We start from the raw sequence: 16,474 nt of genomic DNA, 5'->3' as shown, positions 1-16,474 counted from the left end.
AGTGATATGGGATAAGATTTACTGGTGCTGACGAGTACTGGCTGATGAATCCTGAGAGCCATGATGGTATAATGGGACTTAGATATGAAAGATCAAGGTTCAAATCCCTGATCAGCCGTGAAGTTTCCTGGATGACCTTGGGACTGTCGCTATCTCTCAGTCTTGCTTACCTCGCAGGGTTGTTGTGAAGACAAAAGGAAGGGAGGAACAATGTACACCACTCTGAGTTCCTTGTCAGAGGTATAAAATTATATCAGTATAAAAATGTGATAAATAAATAAATGATCACCACATTCAAATCTCAAAGGCCACCTTAGAATGACAATGTATCATCCCTCTCAAGGCAAGCAGCTGCAGCCACTGATGTTGATGACAGGGGGCTTCCAGCCAGCATTCCCATGTTGAGCAGTTTCTTGGCACTGGTTCTGCCCCCCCCTTTGTCCTCTCCACTTCCTCAAGATACACACAGACCCCCTTCTTGCACAATACCTGCAGGTATTCTCAGACTGATTGATCCTGCTTCGATCAGACTCACTACTCTGATGAGGCATACCAGAAGATACCCACAGTGTGCAAAATATCTCTACTTCAGGGGCTCTCCCTTCTCAATTCATGGAAGTCCAAACTGGCATGGAATTCATTCATTCATTCATTCCTCATATTCATACCACGCTCTCCTTCCAAGGAAGTGGAATATATGGATAGGATTACTCTCCCTTTTATCCTCACAACAACCTTGTGCAGTGGATCAGGCCAAGAAAGAGGTCCAAGGTCACTCAACACACTTCTTGGATGAGTGGGGATTTGCACCCAGCAATCCTCACATATATCAAACATTCTCCAGCTCTCCCAAGAGTGAATGATCTTCCTAAGAAATCCAGAGACTGCTTTCGGAAGACAACAGCATCTCCAATCATAATTAGTTATGATCTAGGTGGAGTTATTCAACCCTAATCAGTGGGCCTTAAAATGACACAGATTTTCTGGACTCTGTGTTTGTTTAGTCTAAGAACATGAGAACATAAGAACAGCCCCACTGGATCAGGCCATAGGCCCATCTAGTCCAGCTTCCTGTATCTCACAGCGGCCCACCAAATGCCCCAGGGAGCACACCTGATAACAAGAGACCTGCATCCTGGTGCCCTCCCTTGCATCTGACATAGCCCATTTCTAAAATCAGGAGGTTGCACATACACATCATGGCTTGTAACCTGTAATGGATTTTTCCTCCAGAAACTTGTCCAATCCCCTTTTAAAGGCGTCCAGGCCAGATGCCATTACCACATCCTGTGGCAAGGAGTTCCACAGACCAACCATCTAATTTATTCCCCACCCTTCTCCCCAGCAGTAGCATAGCTATGGGGGTGGCAAGGTAAGTATTGCAGGTGCCACATACCGTGCAACTATTTCTGCTCCTCAGTGAGGGGCACTCAAGGAGGCTTGTAGAAAACACAAATAGAATAAAATATATAAACACAAATAACAACCCAGAAGCCATCATACAACACGTAATGGAACAAAGATCAGTAAATGCATACAAGCTCATTTCAAAAAATGAGTCACTTTTGTGAAGATTTCAGTTTTCTCAGATGAGTTTTGAACATGTGTAGATAAGTAAGAAAGGAATCAAGCAACATTTAAATTTCCTCTTCCTCCCCCCCCCCCCAAAAAAAAGATAACTTGGTAACTTTTCCCATTCAGTTACCAAGCTAAGTGATTTGTGACACCGCATTTTCATGCCACGATGAGTCATGTCCGAGAAGCTGTTGCACATCTCCTGACTGGCAATAGAAAAGATAGTAAATAATAGAATTTTGCCAGGGGAGGTTGAATTTATTTTGTTGTTGACAATGATGCTTGCGGTGGCATACCAGCCTTGGAAACAAATGACAAAGTGTTGGGTGGCCTTTTAGGGGAAAAAAAAGATTTCCCTGTCGAGTCCCCCCTGTGAGACTTTAAAAGCATGTGACTGTCTTCACATTCTGAAGTACTGTGAGAATAAGTGTTTTTCTCATGGCATTTCTGCAGAAGCAGGAAGTGGTCCAAATGTGTAAATAACTTGGGCAAAAACTCTCTCTCTCTCTCTCTCTCTCACACACACACACACACACACACACACACACACACACACACACACACACACAAACCTGCAGCAGCCTTTTGGTCACAGATGCTGATTAGGATCTCTCCTGATGAATCATTAGGTGTAACTAGCAAACCGGTTTGTAGATAAATAGAAATGAAATTTGTGAATAAATCAATGGCCCCAGTCCAACTCTGCAAATATGACAGAAAAAAAGCTGCATGGGGGGAGCTTGCATCTCAGAAGGCCTCAGAACAGCTCCAGGGAGGTGACCAGTCATTGCCGATACGAACCAGAAGTGACTTCCAGCTGTGCCCAAGAGGCCTTCTTCAGCCCTCACCGAAAGGCTAGCAGGGAATGCATAGTTCACAGATAAATCAGGAGAGAATTCCGTACTAATGGCGCTACCGCAGAGAAGACCCTACCGTTTGCTGCCACCACTCTGGCTTTTGCCAAGGGCAACACACAAAGCAAGGATACCTCAGCTGATCTCACCGCCCATTCATATGGGAGGAAGAGGTTCTTTAAATACTCTGGTCCCAAGCTATGTAGGATTTTAGTGGTTAAAATCAGCACATTTGAGTTGTGCCCTGAAACAAATAGGCAACTAGTGGAGCTACAAGAGCAGTAGACAGAGTCAAACTGCTGAGCCCCTGAGATCATATGGGCTGTGTTCTCAACTAACTGCAGTTTCCAGACAATCTTCACATACAGCATGTTGTAGTCGTCAAGTCTTGGTGTCACTAAGGCATGGACCACTGTGGTTAGGCCAGATTGATTCAAGTATGGTCACAGCTTGGTCATCAGCCTGTGGGGTAGAAGACTCCCCCAGCCATCACTGCAACCTGGTGATCCAAGGGAGTGGAGAAGCCAGAAGGACTCCAAAGCTGTGAGTCTGTTCTGGAAGAGCGAGAACCATTCCATTTGGAACAGGTGAATGACCCAGCCCACAAATTGCAGGTCTCTAACTAAGACGGCATCTATTTGGTCTGGGTTTAACTTCCATTTGTATCTTCTCTGGTACTGGTGTATCTTATAGGATTTTCGTAAGAACATATGATCCCTCCTTATATCAAGTCCATCATAACCTGTATTGTCAACTACTGTGAATGGCACAGGCTATGGAATATCCCTGCAGAATAGGTTGATATCATTCCCAGGCTACAGTTAAGGAGCTCAAGCTCCAAAAAGAGTAAAGCACTTGGGGCCATACAGAAAGTCCACGACACAGGCACCATATCTACTAAGCTCATTCAGCCCCATCTTTCTTCTTGACCATCCTGGCTTCCTGTTGCCTTTGCGCCAATCACATTTTTACACTCATTTACAGTTCTCTATTTAAAGCTGCCTGTCCATTGCTATTGATATGCCATCATTAACACGTAGATTTTTTTTTTTTAATGACCATGTTAAATGATTAACAATTAAATGTAATGATCATGACTTAATGTAGTGCTGTGGGAAAATTTTAATATTTCAAAGAGTTCACTTTGACTGGGAACTCTGGTGTGAATGAAGATGGGCTCAGTTCATCAAAGATGAGAGAAGAATCTGAGAGCCCAGTCCTACCTTTCCTTCCCTCTCCTGGTGTGCTCTGTATCCAACAAAGGGACAGATAAGGTAACGTCACAGTGAGAAGGGGATTTAAATCCCCTTTCCCCTCCTAATGCACAATGAGTCTCCTCGGACCTGTGCCAGCAATTTTGCTAGTGCACATCCAAGGACAGAAAGGGGGCAGGGAGGCTGTAGGAAAGGGGGATAGGATCAGGTGTGTGCCACTGATGCTGGATACACCCCCTCCCACAGTCTCCCAACCCCAATCATGCCCCCCTGCCAAGTTTTGCCAACCACACCCCTGGTATACCATCTCCCACACCTCTCCCACTTACCTGCTTTGGCAGGCAGTGGGAGAAATGATGCCACAGACAGGAAGCAACCAGCCATCCTGCCAACATCCCTGGCAGCGCACTACCACAGGAGCACCTTTTATGACGGCACTGACTGCTTTATAGTAGTCAGCGCTAGTGGAAGAGGTGCTAGGACATTGGCTGGTAAGTATAGGATTGGGCTACTAATCACATAGAGCGGTGTTTGTTTGTTTGTTTGTTTCAAACTGTGGGTCGGGACCCACCAGGTGGGTCGCGAGCCATTTTCAGGTGGGTTCCCATTCATTTCAATATTTTATTTTTAATATTTTAAACTTGATGCTACCATGGTACGTGACTATATTTGGGCTGTACTTTTAACCGGCTACTCTGTATGTGCTTTGAACAATTATAGTAGATGGGACTTACTCCTGGGTAAGTGTGGGTAGGATTGAAGCCTAGGATGGTTAAAAATTTTCCTGCTTGATGATGTCACTTCCAGCCATGACATCACTTCCGGTGGGTCCTGACAGATTCTCATTCTAAAAAGTGTGTCCCATGCTAAACATTTGAGAACCACTGACATAGAGACAAAAACAGGTTTAAAAACTTGGTCCGCCCTCTCTCTCCTAGACTGGCACTGAAATATGGTTCTTGACGATTTACAAGAAATTGTTCCACTTTATCCTGAGAAGAATGTGGCGTTTCACCCAGCCTCACATCTGTTATACTTTGATTTTACTTGCAAAGTATTTTGCTTCATGCCAGAGCAAACAAAAGTTTTATTGGAAGCCCTGCCTTCAGAGAAGGAACGGATGCTGTTGGGTATTTTTTTCCCCTCTCTGTACTCGATCTCTATTATCATGGGAGATTTAATATATGATTGCATCATTTCATCTAAGTATTCCTTTTTCCCCCCTTAAAAGTTTCCCATGGTGGCTTAAGGAGGTGCTGAAATGAGAACTTAAGATGCTCTCCTCTACAGCAAATGGAGTATAAACAGGACGGTGCACTTAAATGAATGTAGTCAATTGAATGTAGTCAAATGAATGTGGCGTTCCTGCTTTTCCCTGCTTTTTTTATATGAGAATCCACGGGGTTTGTTTGTTTTTTAGATTTTTAATTATTGTAAATTGTTTTAATGATTGTTTTTAAAGTTGTATTTTAAATTGTTTGTAAGCCGCCTTGTGTGCCCTTTGGGCAAAAAGGCGGGGTATAAATTAATAAAATAATAATAAAAAAATAATAAGTTTAACTTGTGTGTGTTTGTGTGTTCTGGTTTCAGTAATGTCATCCTGATCACCTTGCAAACTGCTGAGCCAAATGCAGCCCATCCAGTGGCATAGCTGGAGGGGATGCAGAGCACAAAATTTTGCAGGGACCCTCACCCTGGCATGCAAGCATCCCCTCCATTTTGCATTTGCCTCCGTTTTGCTCCCACCACTGGGAACGGCTCTGAAGGGGAGGGGCTGCTTGCAAGCGGTGGTGAGGATCCCTGTAAAACTTAGTGCTTTGCACCCCCTCTAGCTATGCCACTGAGCCCAACAACCAGGGATTCCGGTCTGCCAGGCATTTGACAATCCCCACTTGTAGATCCTGAGCTCTTAACAGAAGAGCAAGTGAAAGAGAAATGCTGGGAGAATTGCCTGGTTTGAATTGCTGGTTTGAATTGCATTTGCTCCCCTTCCATGCATAGGAAGAAGATCAAAAATATTTAAATTGTTCATCATTGTCTGTGCAGTACTAAAGTGCTTGGGACCTGCTTGTCGGATATGCCCTTTCTGCTATATGAGCTTGCCCAAGCTCTTTGCTTCTCACTGAAAGTCTTCCTTTTGGCCTCCCTTCCATCACCTAAGGCCAGGTGAATGGTGATTGAGGAAAGAGCTTTCTGGTCATGGAGACCTGTGTATTGGACACTCTCCCCAGAGGAGCTGACCTATTGCAACCTGGATGACTATTTGATGCCAGACAAATGCCAGACAAAGGCCTTTGCATGTGCAAACCCTGGCACTTCCTTGCAGCTGATTTTAATGATTCTTATGGATCTGCTGGATTTTAATATTTTTTAAAACTATTTTTATGTTTTTAGCTGCCTTTAGTGTTTGTGCTGATTCTATGTTGAATTTTAGTGGGTTGTATCCAAAGTAGGTTAGCCATGATGTCCCATTGAAATTAATGGGACTTACAGCCCGATCCTGAACCTGGGCAGCATGTGAGCAGTTGACACTGCCCTCGCAACAGCCGTTGCAAATGTGCCAAAAGGTGAGCAGTGCTGGCAGGGAGACTCAGGCCACTTGGCACTGGGCTTCCCCACCAATAGTAGGAGCAGTGGGAATGGGCTGGTAAGCTCCCCATCAAGTGCTGGGGGGACATTTTCAGGGTGGGAGGAAGGCAGGAAGGGGACAAATCAGTATCAGGACCGGGAAGGGGTGGGGATTACGACAGAAGCTGCTGTCAGAACGTCTGCCTCCTCCAAGCCTTGGAAGTTGGCATGTGTCCCCTTGGTTCTGCCCTCGCTAATTAGAGGGTGCAGCTCCGAGTAGACCCATTGGAGCCACTGGACCTGTACAAGAGGTAAGAGAATCTGTACTATGCAATGCCAGGACAGTATAATATTGGGCCCTTAACTTACAACTAACTTGCCTCTTTGATTTCAAAGGTGCTTAGTTGTTTTGTAAAACTAATAAATTAATGATAGTAAATTCATAATTAATTTCCTTTGGATACAAGTCATTGTCCTTGTCTATATTTTAACTATATACCTTTCTGAGGGTTTATATTGAAGATGTGCCTATAAATATATTTAACTCACAATAAGTAAATGATCGTCCAACCTGGGTACTTTTTGGAATGAAGGTGTCCCACATCCAAGCACATACTTCAACCATTGCACCATTTACCCATCAACAGTTTCTCAACTCAGTGCACGTTCATATACAACAGATAGGCACAAATGCACAGCAGGTATGGCATCATAATGGCTGCAATCCTAACCTTACTTTCCTGGGAGTAAGTCCCATTGAACTCAATAGGATTTGCTTCTGAGTAGACCCGGTTAGGATTGTGCCCTAAGTTAAACAACTTTGTTAAACTGGAACCCACTTCTTCAAGAAGGTTCCTTTTGAGCACCACTTTCTAGTGCTTGGCAAGGCAAGGGATGCAAGATAGGTGGACATGCTTCCTGGCATGCAAATTTGTGTATTGAAAAAATGGAAATGGACAAACTGAGATCTGAGAATCCGATGGGAGAAAAAAAAAGTAAAGGATTTCATCTCCCTTTAACTCTCTCTATAAATATACAAGAATGCTTCTCTCCCTCCCTTCTTCCCCTTCTGGTGGGTCACAAAGGACTTAATGTGGATGTGAACTCTGTTTACTGTTAGTATTAAGGAAAGAGTGGCTTTTTAACAACTTAACTCATGCCTGGAAAAGATCCCAGCTTTGCGAATTGCCCTAGTTTCTCTGCCAATTGTCCGTGGGAATAGCCAGGATGGGAAAAGTTCAGATGTTCTCCAAAGAACTCACTTAATGGAAAAATGGAGGGGAGCAGAAGCTACTGTGTCAATCTTCAGAGGAAACAAGAGTGAAATGTGAGCTGCTTGCTCTTTGTAAGTGTGTGTTTCAAATGCTTTCGACTTGGTTGGAGTCCTTTGCTCAGGCCAGGCTTGCTTACAACCTCTGAGAGCTTTGCTGGGTTTCATAGTTGGATGCTAGCTCAGTAACAATGTTTGAGGGGTGGGGGCTGAATTTTTGCCATAAAATTATTATTTTTTAAATGATAATAAAAATGCCTATTGGCCTCAGGTGTCAATTGTTTTAATTTTGAAGATTGATATTAAAATATAATAATAGTTTTGTTTTTTTTAATTTAGTGGTAGCGTTCTAGCAGAGAGACTGAGCTGCCCGTCAGGACTCTCCTGTTTGAATCTCACCTCCGCCATGAATCTCACTAGGAGGCCTTAGAGCAGCCACTCCTTCTCAGCTCTGCTGGCGGCAGGTTGCCAACTAGGATTGAAGTCCTGGAGATTCCTCCCACCCCCCAGCATGACTTTATGTTAAGTCCTAGAGGCCCTGTTGAGATCTTTGTGGTTGCATTCAGGAGCCACCTGGACATGAGTACTGATTCTTGGAGTCACCAGACCAATCCTGGGAGGGTGGGCAACCTTATGCTGTGTGCCAGGGGGCAAAACCATGCCCCCATGATGCTCCAGCTCACCCCCTTGTGGCTGCTGCCACTGCTGCAGAAGGGTCAGTGGTTAGTTCAATCAAGTGGAGCCCCTGATACAGTGGGCCCTCCATATCCACAGGGAATCCATTCCAGGACACACACACACACACACACACACACACACACAGGTACTGATTTCCGTGGATAATTAAATCCACAGAAATTATCTTCTGGCTGTGGCCTTTCAAATTACTTTTCAGATGCCTCCAGACTTTTTTGAGGACCAGAAGGGCCCCACACAGCATCTCTGAATCTCAGAACTCCTTCCAAACATGACCAGAAGTCACCTTCAGTTGAGTCTGGGAGGTCACGTGATGGATGCCCTCCAGTGCAGGTTGGCACCCATGTTCAGTAAAATCCATGGGTGCTAAAGTGGCAGATAAGGAGGGCCCACTGTACCTCTTCCTGATTTGGCTGACCTCAGATTTGGCTCATCCTCCATAGATTGGAACCACAACAGAGGGATGAGCTTTCCTTCCACCCCACCATGGTTCTAACCATCTGAGGGCCGGATCCAGTTGCTATATACCCCAGAGCAACCTCCCAGTTTAAAAGTTTACTTAAAAGATATGTTCTGACTGCAAAAGTAAAAAAAGGGAAGGTTCTACCCCCTCCATCCAGCTTACCAAACTTCTGAAATATACTTCCTGATTAACAATGGATTTGAGTAAACGTACAGCGTACCTCTGGTATCAGTGGGTCTGTGGATTTGACTCACTGTGGATGCTGCAGATACCGGGGGAAAGTCTGGTTCCTGAGGTCTCAAGGAGGCCTTCTGAGGCCCGTGGAGGCCTCCACAGGCCTCAGAAAGCCTCCCAGAGGCCTCAGAAAGCTACTTCCCATTTGATGAGCAAACTAGAAGTGACCACAAGTTCATGTGTCCGTGGATTTGCGTATCTGTGGGGCGGGGGGGGGGGGACTGGAATGGATCCCCTGTGATTAATAAGGGCAGGCTGTACTTGGTGCAGTGGAACCTCAAAATCTTTGTCTGAATCCGACAGAGATTATCCCATAAGCATTGCTAAGTATTTTTATTCACTAGAGCAGTGATTTTCAACCTTTTTCATCTCAAGGCATGCTGGCAAGGCACTAAAATGGTCAAGGTACACCATCAGTTTTTTTGACAATTAACAAGGCACACTGTGCTGCCAATTGGGGCTCACATCCCCCAGTGGCCCTAATAATAAATGACTCCCACAGCACACCTGGGGACCATTTTGCGGCACACCAGTGTGCCATGGCACTGTGGTTGAAAATGGCTGCACTACAGGCAGGCAAGAAAGGAGTCAGCGCTGAGGTTGCCAAATGCCCTGAAGGTTCAGGCGCTTCTGTTGCCTGGCACAGTGTACCATACAAAACTGTACAGAAGCACAAAATCAAGCTTCTCCTGGAAGATCAACTGTTGAAGAGGAGTAAAGCAGCATTGGTCATCTGCTCACAAGCTGTTGGTCTAGTTACATTTTTTGCAGGAGGCTTGTGGTGGGAAATGAGGATGGAGAACAACAGATTTGGGATTGAACCTAAGCATGTGTGTTTCTTCCCAGGCATTGGGGGGGGGGGGAGGAGAGAGAGAGAGAGAGAGAGAGAGAGAGAGAGAGAGAGAGAGAGAGAGAGACTGAATCTACAGTATAATTATGGGAACGGCTTCTACAGTTGGGAACCTCCATTGGGGAAATGTGATGGGTTACTTTGTAATATTTTAAATATTTAGAAATGTAGAATGAACTGCTGGACATGAAAAAGGAGCTATGAAGCCTGCCGTCATGCTTTTCTCATGTGAAGTTTTGCTCAATTACTAGCAGAAGGCATTTTTTGTTTCTCAACATTCAAACACCCCTCCTGCCCCAGCTGATTCCCCAGTATCCCCCAAGTTCTCCAAGTGTCTGTTTTCAATCACCAAATTGGGTTTCCACATTTGGGCCAGGAAATCCTGTCAGGCCCCGTTTGACACATTTTCACATTTGCAAAGCTACTTTGGAATCTGCTGGTCCATTAAAAAAAAAAAATCATGACATTGGATACCAAAAAATATGCTTGTTTTATTTTTAAGCCAGGAAGTTCATTCTCCATGTGAGATAAAGCCTCTTAGCATTTTCACATAGACTCGTAAACTGAACCTCAGATAGCACCAGTGTCACCATCACTGTTGCTGGGAAATGCGTGCTGATATTTTTTCAAACCTCAACGTGCATTTTTGCCATGTGATTCATCCAGCAGTATTGCAAAGACGCAACAAAATGAGTAAGGCACTCCTTTCACCACAGACCACCATTCTCTTCCATGGGATTCAGAATGACTCATCTGCATAGTGTCATATGCTCCAGCTGAACCTATTTACAAGGTATAATTCCTATTCTTCAGTTTCTGTCCCTGTTAAATCACTGTTCAAAGAATGGATGATGGCTGGATCCCAAAGGATCTCCTCTATGGAGAACTCGTGCAAGGAAAGCGCCCTACAGGTAGACCACAGCTGCGATATAAGGACATCTGCAAGAGGGATCTGAAGGCCTTAGCGATGGACCTCAACAAGTGGGAAACCCTGGCCTCTGAGCGGCCCGCTTGGAGGCAGGCTGTGCAGCATGGCCTTTCCCAGTTTGAAGAGACACTTGGTCAACAGACTGAGGCTAAGAGGCAAAGAAGGAAGGCCCATAGCCAGGGAGACAGGCCAGGGACAGACTGCACTTGCTCCCAGTGTGGAAGGGACTGTCACTCCCGAATCGGCCTTTTCAGACACCCTAGATGCTGTTCCAGAACTTCCATTCAGAGCACGATACCAGGGTCTTTCAAGACTGAAGGTTGCCAACTGTGACTGTGGTCTCTATTTGTCGCTTTGGTGGGTATTCTTTGTTAGTAGCATGAACTTCTCGAGTCAGGGACAGCCCCATGAGCAGTGTGGCAGAATGTGGGGTGATCGCGTGCCTCCTCCCGCAGCCCCCTCTTACCAGGCAGCCACGGTGACTGCACCCACAGTGAATCAAAAACACTTGTGGTGCCATGCGGCACAAAGTGCGTTACCCAGACATAGTTGGCAGTGACATGATGACATCACTGCCAACTGCACCTCTGCCACTGAGGACTCCCCCTTTGCTCCATTCGGTCCCACTCCCCACAAACTGACAAAGCGATTCCCCATTTTTGCAAACTACAAATGGGGCCGCAAAAGAGAGTGTACTTCTGCACTGCCGTAAAAAAAACACAACACTCTGAACTTCAAAATGTGACCGTTGAGGACCTAAATATGGACACCATTCCATAAATTCTCCAAAGGACACCCTCTCTGCGCACACACACACACTTTGGATTGTTTCCTATTTGGGAGCTGAACGTCTTTGCATTTCAAGAGAAGGAGCATAAAAATCCCCAGTTATTTATCGGTTCCCAGACAAAGAGCGCAAAGAAACCCAAGAAACATTGCCGTACAAAAGCTTGAACTTTCTGACCTCTTAGGCCTAAGGCCTAGACAACTGTTCAGTCCTGTTCCCCCCCTCCCCTTGAGAACTGCTCTAGGGAGAAGGACAGAAAGGGTGTCTATTGTTCCTTCGACCTCCCATTTGATGCTTGAAACTGAAAAGGCCCAGAGAACTTATGATTGTGTGTCTATGCTGAGAAAGCAAGACCAATGCTCATTTTCAAGGTAATATAATTTTTTTTTTTTTAAAGGAAGGAGGTGGGGCCGGTAGTTATAAAGATCTTAATTCTTTGAAATTTAAAAGCTAATTTTGTGTCTTTTAGTCAATTTCCTATGCAGTGCGGAAGAATTTATTAACTGGCTGGTGATGTTAAATGGAGTGCTAATGGCAAGTACAACAATTCAACAGGTGCCAAGCAGAAATATCGAGACATTATATCAGTATTAATCTTCGTGGCTTGCAAATGCATTTCTGCAGGGCTTTAATTGCTGGGTGACAGGAGGAAGGAACACCCAATGGGCACCTCTGGACTCCAGACTGAAAACGCTTGACAAGTCATTCCGTCCTTCCAGGATGCCTTTGGACCAATTGTTCTCAGCATCTTCAACCAAACTACAATTCCCAGGATACTTTGGGGGAAGCTGTGATGGTTTAAATCAGTATAAAACCGATCCAGGTTTGTAGTGTAGCATGCCTTCCAATATGTCACAGCCAATATTTCACAGCCAATAACAGGGGACTGTAAGGCAATACAGATCATCAAAATTTGAGGAGGAATTAGGACTTCCCTCCAGTACATTATTTTATTGAGCTATGGATTTGCACTGCACTTCATTCTGCTCCTCCTGAATTCCAATTTATCTAAGATAATTTCTAAAATTAATTCCAGAATTGGAGCGGACACAGTTTGACACAACTGTCAGTGCCTTTTTGTATCTTTTTTTCTCCTCATCCATGTTACCAATGTTCACAGGTGCACTGATAAAACACTACAAAAAAGCCAATCAATGTGATGATACATATTTGCTTTTTGTGGGGGGTTTTATACTGATAGTCATGTGCACTCCTGTGCATTGGCAAAGCAATGCAAAAATAAAGCTTGATGCAAAGTATACACTGAACTAGAATCACAGTCAGTCCACTATTTTTGCAGCATTTTATCAAGTGCCCATTGGTGATGAAGGGGGAGAAAAAAACATAAAGAAGGATGAGGTTGAATTCTGTAGCAAAACTTACATGCACCGAGGGTGACCAGACGTTATAACCGCAAAAGAGGACAAGGTACCCAAAAATGTAGAACATTCGAGAAAAATGTAAGGTAGGACAAAATAAAAGCAAAAACATTCATATCTTGATTTCATGTAGTTAATTTAAACACTATAATTTATTATTAAATTTAAAACTATATTATATATAATTTATTAATTACAATAGGGCTATGAGCTGCCTGCAGAGGACACTCAGGAGGACATTTAGGTTCTTTTTCAGGACACAAAGCTAAAAAAGAGAACATATCCTGGAAAAAAAAGAGGCCGCCTGGATACCTTGCATGCTCATTGCTACGTACAAAATTCAGAAATATTTTAAGAATGGGGTAGTTGAGAGTTCCTAATTCATTTGTTTCGCTTTGGAACCCAGAGCAAGTACCATTCAGAAGTTCAAAATGAATGCTGAACAGAAAGGCTCTCAGCAAATCTCACTGTCCCATTTGTAGTCTGAAAAGTTGGAAGTGATTGGTAGGACGTGGGTGAAAGCCAGGTGAATTTACCAGCAGTGGTTTGATGAGGTGAGGTGGTTTGATGACTTCAGAGGGCTTTTCACCCCCTCCCTTCAACCCCCACCCTAATGTCAAGCTGAGAATTCATTTTTGAAAACTTTTGGTTGGCAACCTTCAGTCTCGAAAGACTATGGTATAAGCCTACAGCACCCGGTATTCCCAGGCGGTCTCCCATCCAAGTACTAACCAGGCCTGACCCTGCTTAGCTTCCAAGATCATGGTATAAGCCTACAGCACCCGGTATTCCCAGGCGGTCTCCCATCCAAGTACTAACCAGGCCTGACCCTGCTTAGCTTCCGAGATCATGGTATAAGCCTACAGCACCCGGTATTCCCAGGCGGTCTCCCATCCAAGTACTAACCAGGCCTGACCCTGCTTAGCTTCCGAGATCATGGTATAAGCCTACAGCACCCGGTATTCCCAGGCGGTCTCCCATCCAAGTACTAACCAGGCCTGACCCTGCTTAGCTTCCAAGATCAGACGAGATGAGGCATGTGCAGGGTAACAGTTTTGGTTTAGCAATATCCAAATGGCTGAAGTTCAGGGGAGAATGCTGGAAGCAGCCTTTCAAGGAAGATTTCTTAGCGTACCTCTGGTGGGAACACTGTCGTTGTTCTCAGCCCAGCGAGAGCCACATTCAAACCCTTGCTTTCCTCCCCATCCAGCTGGAAGTTCTACTTCAGAGAGCAGATTTTGCAAGCCGTGATGAACCTATCTGGTTGGAGAAATTTGAGAAGTACCAGATCTGGGGGGTGGGGGGGGTGGAACTCTGTATTGTATAAACAGGCCTAGTGCATGAGAACATGACAAAGTGATAAATCTTGACAGGTTTACAAAACAGAACGAAACTCGGTCTTCCTCTTAAGGAAAGGGAAGGCCTCCCCTGTGTTCCGACATCTGCACGCTCAACAGGTGGCAATTATTCTGCTGAGAAATTGAAGCACTAAATCTGTTGTGGCAAATTAAAAGAGTCACTTATCGGTGTCTCCACTCCTGTGGTGCACAGAGAGATGCACAATCTTACGGGCCGTTCAAAGCGAAGGGTGGTAGCGCGCGCCTCCGAAAGACTTAATCCTGTCAAAATGGTTTTCCCTCCATCAGCAACTGTATAATTTGCTCCTGCCAGTTAGTTCTGTGGCATCCGTGGATTGTCTTTGAGCCCCATTATTGTATATTTGCGTAAGGACTGAAATTAAATACACCAACTGAATCCCTCCTCAATGAGCAGAATTAATAACTGGACTACCCGGTTGCCATTAGGAGGTTGCTTCCATAAACATGCTTAACTCACACCCCATTCCCCAAAGATCTCGCTGCTTCTCAAATGTCACAGCCTAGATTGGAATGGATCCCAATTTGCCGGCTCTCATGGCATATCTACACTTTAATCAGTTTCGTACTAATTTAAATGTTATGGTTTCTCCCAAGGAATCCTGGCCCCAGCCATTTATTTATTTATTTTTGGTGGGCGGGAAGTTGGGGGGGGGTGAAAGTATGACTTGGGCATGGAAAGTAATTTAACTACACGATGCAGGGTCCAGATTTAGGTGAAATTTTTCCTTGGCTGCTGCTGTTCCACTACTGTGTGCCCATGGCAGCAAAAGACCTATCAAAACCGGTACCAACAGTTCCAGAAATGTCTCAAATTCATTTCAATGAATACGATATGGCCATCAGCCGCCAGGGTGGTCCAGCAGTGGTGAAAGGTGGTCTACTTAAATAAATAAGAGCTCATAAGTAGAAGGAGAAGAAAATGTGATTTTCTTCTCCAGATTTTGGTGTTCTCCAAAGTTAGAACTGCAGAATGTAGTGCTAGGTGTTTTAATTCAAAATTTACATTATAATTATGACTTAAAAGTGCTTTAAAAGTGTACTAGGTAGGTGATATAGGTGGTATAGCATCAGCAGGTGCAGCCTCAGCCATTAGCCATGCCCACCCCATATAAAACAGGTTTGGTTTTTTTTGCAGATTTCTGTTTTTTATAATAATAATAATAATAATAATAATAATAATAATAATAATAAACTACCTTTCTTGGTCTTTATTCAAGACTTTATTCAAGGCGGTTTACATAGGCAGGCAAATTAAACCCCCATAGGGATTTTTACAATTGAAAGAAGGTTCTATGTTACAAGAACCACAACATTCAGATGTTTCTTTCTGATCTGGTTTCACATTCTGGCCTCCATCCTCCCACGCTCAGAGCAGATGGAATTGCTCGGCTTCAGCTTGTCAGCTGCTCCAAGGTCACACGGTGCCGGTGGCCTCGAACTGGCGACCTATGGATGTTATCTTCAGGCAAATGGAGGCTCTACCCTCTAGACCAGACCTCCTGCCCTAACAGGGCTCCTAATAACAAAAATAAGAAGTGCAGAAAGTGGTGTCATGTGTTTGTATTTCATTGTCACCATTTTCTCCCACCTCTACTCATAACGAACACAGTGAAAACTAAGATCGGATGCCAACCTGCCCACCCTCCGGCCACTTTGTGATTTGGCTCATTTGTCAGCATTCTAGAAAAAATGAAATGGCAGCCTCCAGCCAAAAGGGGTCAGCAGATGCACCTCTGCATTTCGTCCCCTACACCAAAAATAGCACCCCACCCTGAACATGCAACATAGGTGTGTCGGTGTGTCCCTGTTTCAGCTGTCCACCCACCAAGTAATTTGGGTGAACCTTTCTTGATTCAGGTCTACTGATAACCCACTCATCATCTTCTCTTGTGATCCTGGCATCCACATGTCCCTAACGCAGCAGGTTTCCCAAAGGCATTGGGATAGCAACTTTGGAAGGCATGGTGGATTTGACTGGCAATTATTATTATTATTATTATTATTATTATTATTATTATTATTATTATTATTATTATTATTATCAACAACAACAACAACAACAACAACAACAACAACAACAGTATTTATATACCACTTTTCAGCAAAAAGTTCCCAAAGTGGTTTACAGAAAGAAATCAAATAACGAATGGCTCCCTGTCCCTAAAGGGCTCACAATCTAAAAAGATGCAACACCAGCACACGGCCACTAGAAAAGACACTGCTGGGGTGAGGTGGGCCAGTTACTCCCCCCTGCTAAATAAAATAGGAGCGCCCACT

This window comes from Tiliqua scincoides, chromosome 8, assembly GCF_035046505.1.
Source record: "Tiliqua scincoides isolate rTilSci1 chromosome 8, rTilSci1.hap2, whole genome shotgun sequence".
In the NCBI taxonomy this organism is placed as follows: domain Eukaryota; kingdom Metazoa; phylum Chordata; class Lepidosauria; order Squamata; family Scincidae; genus Tiliqua; species Tiliqua scincoides.
Note: the sequence above shows the minus strand (reverse complement) of the source record.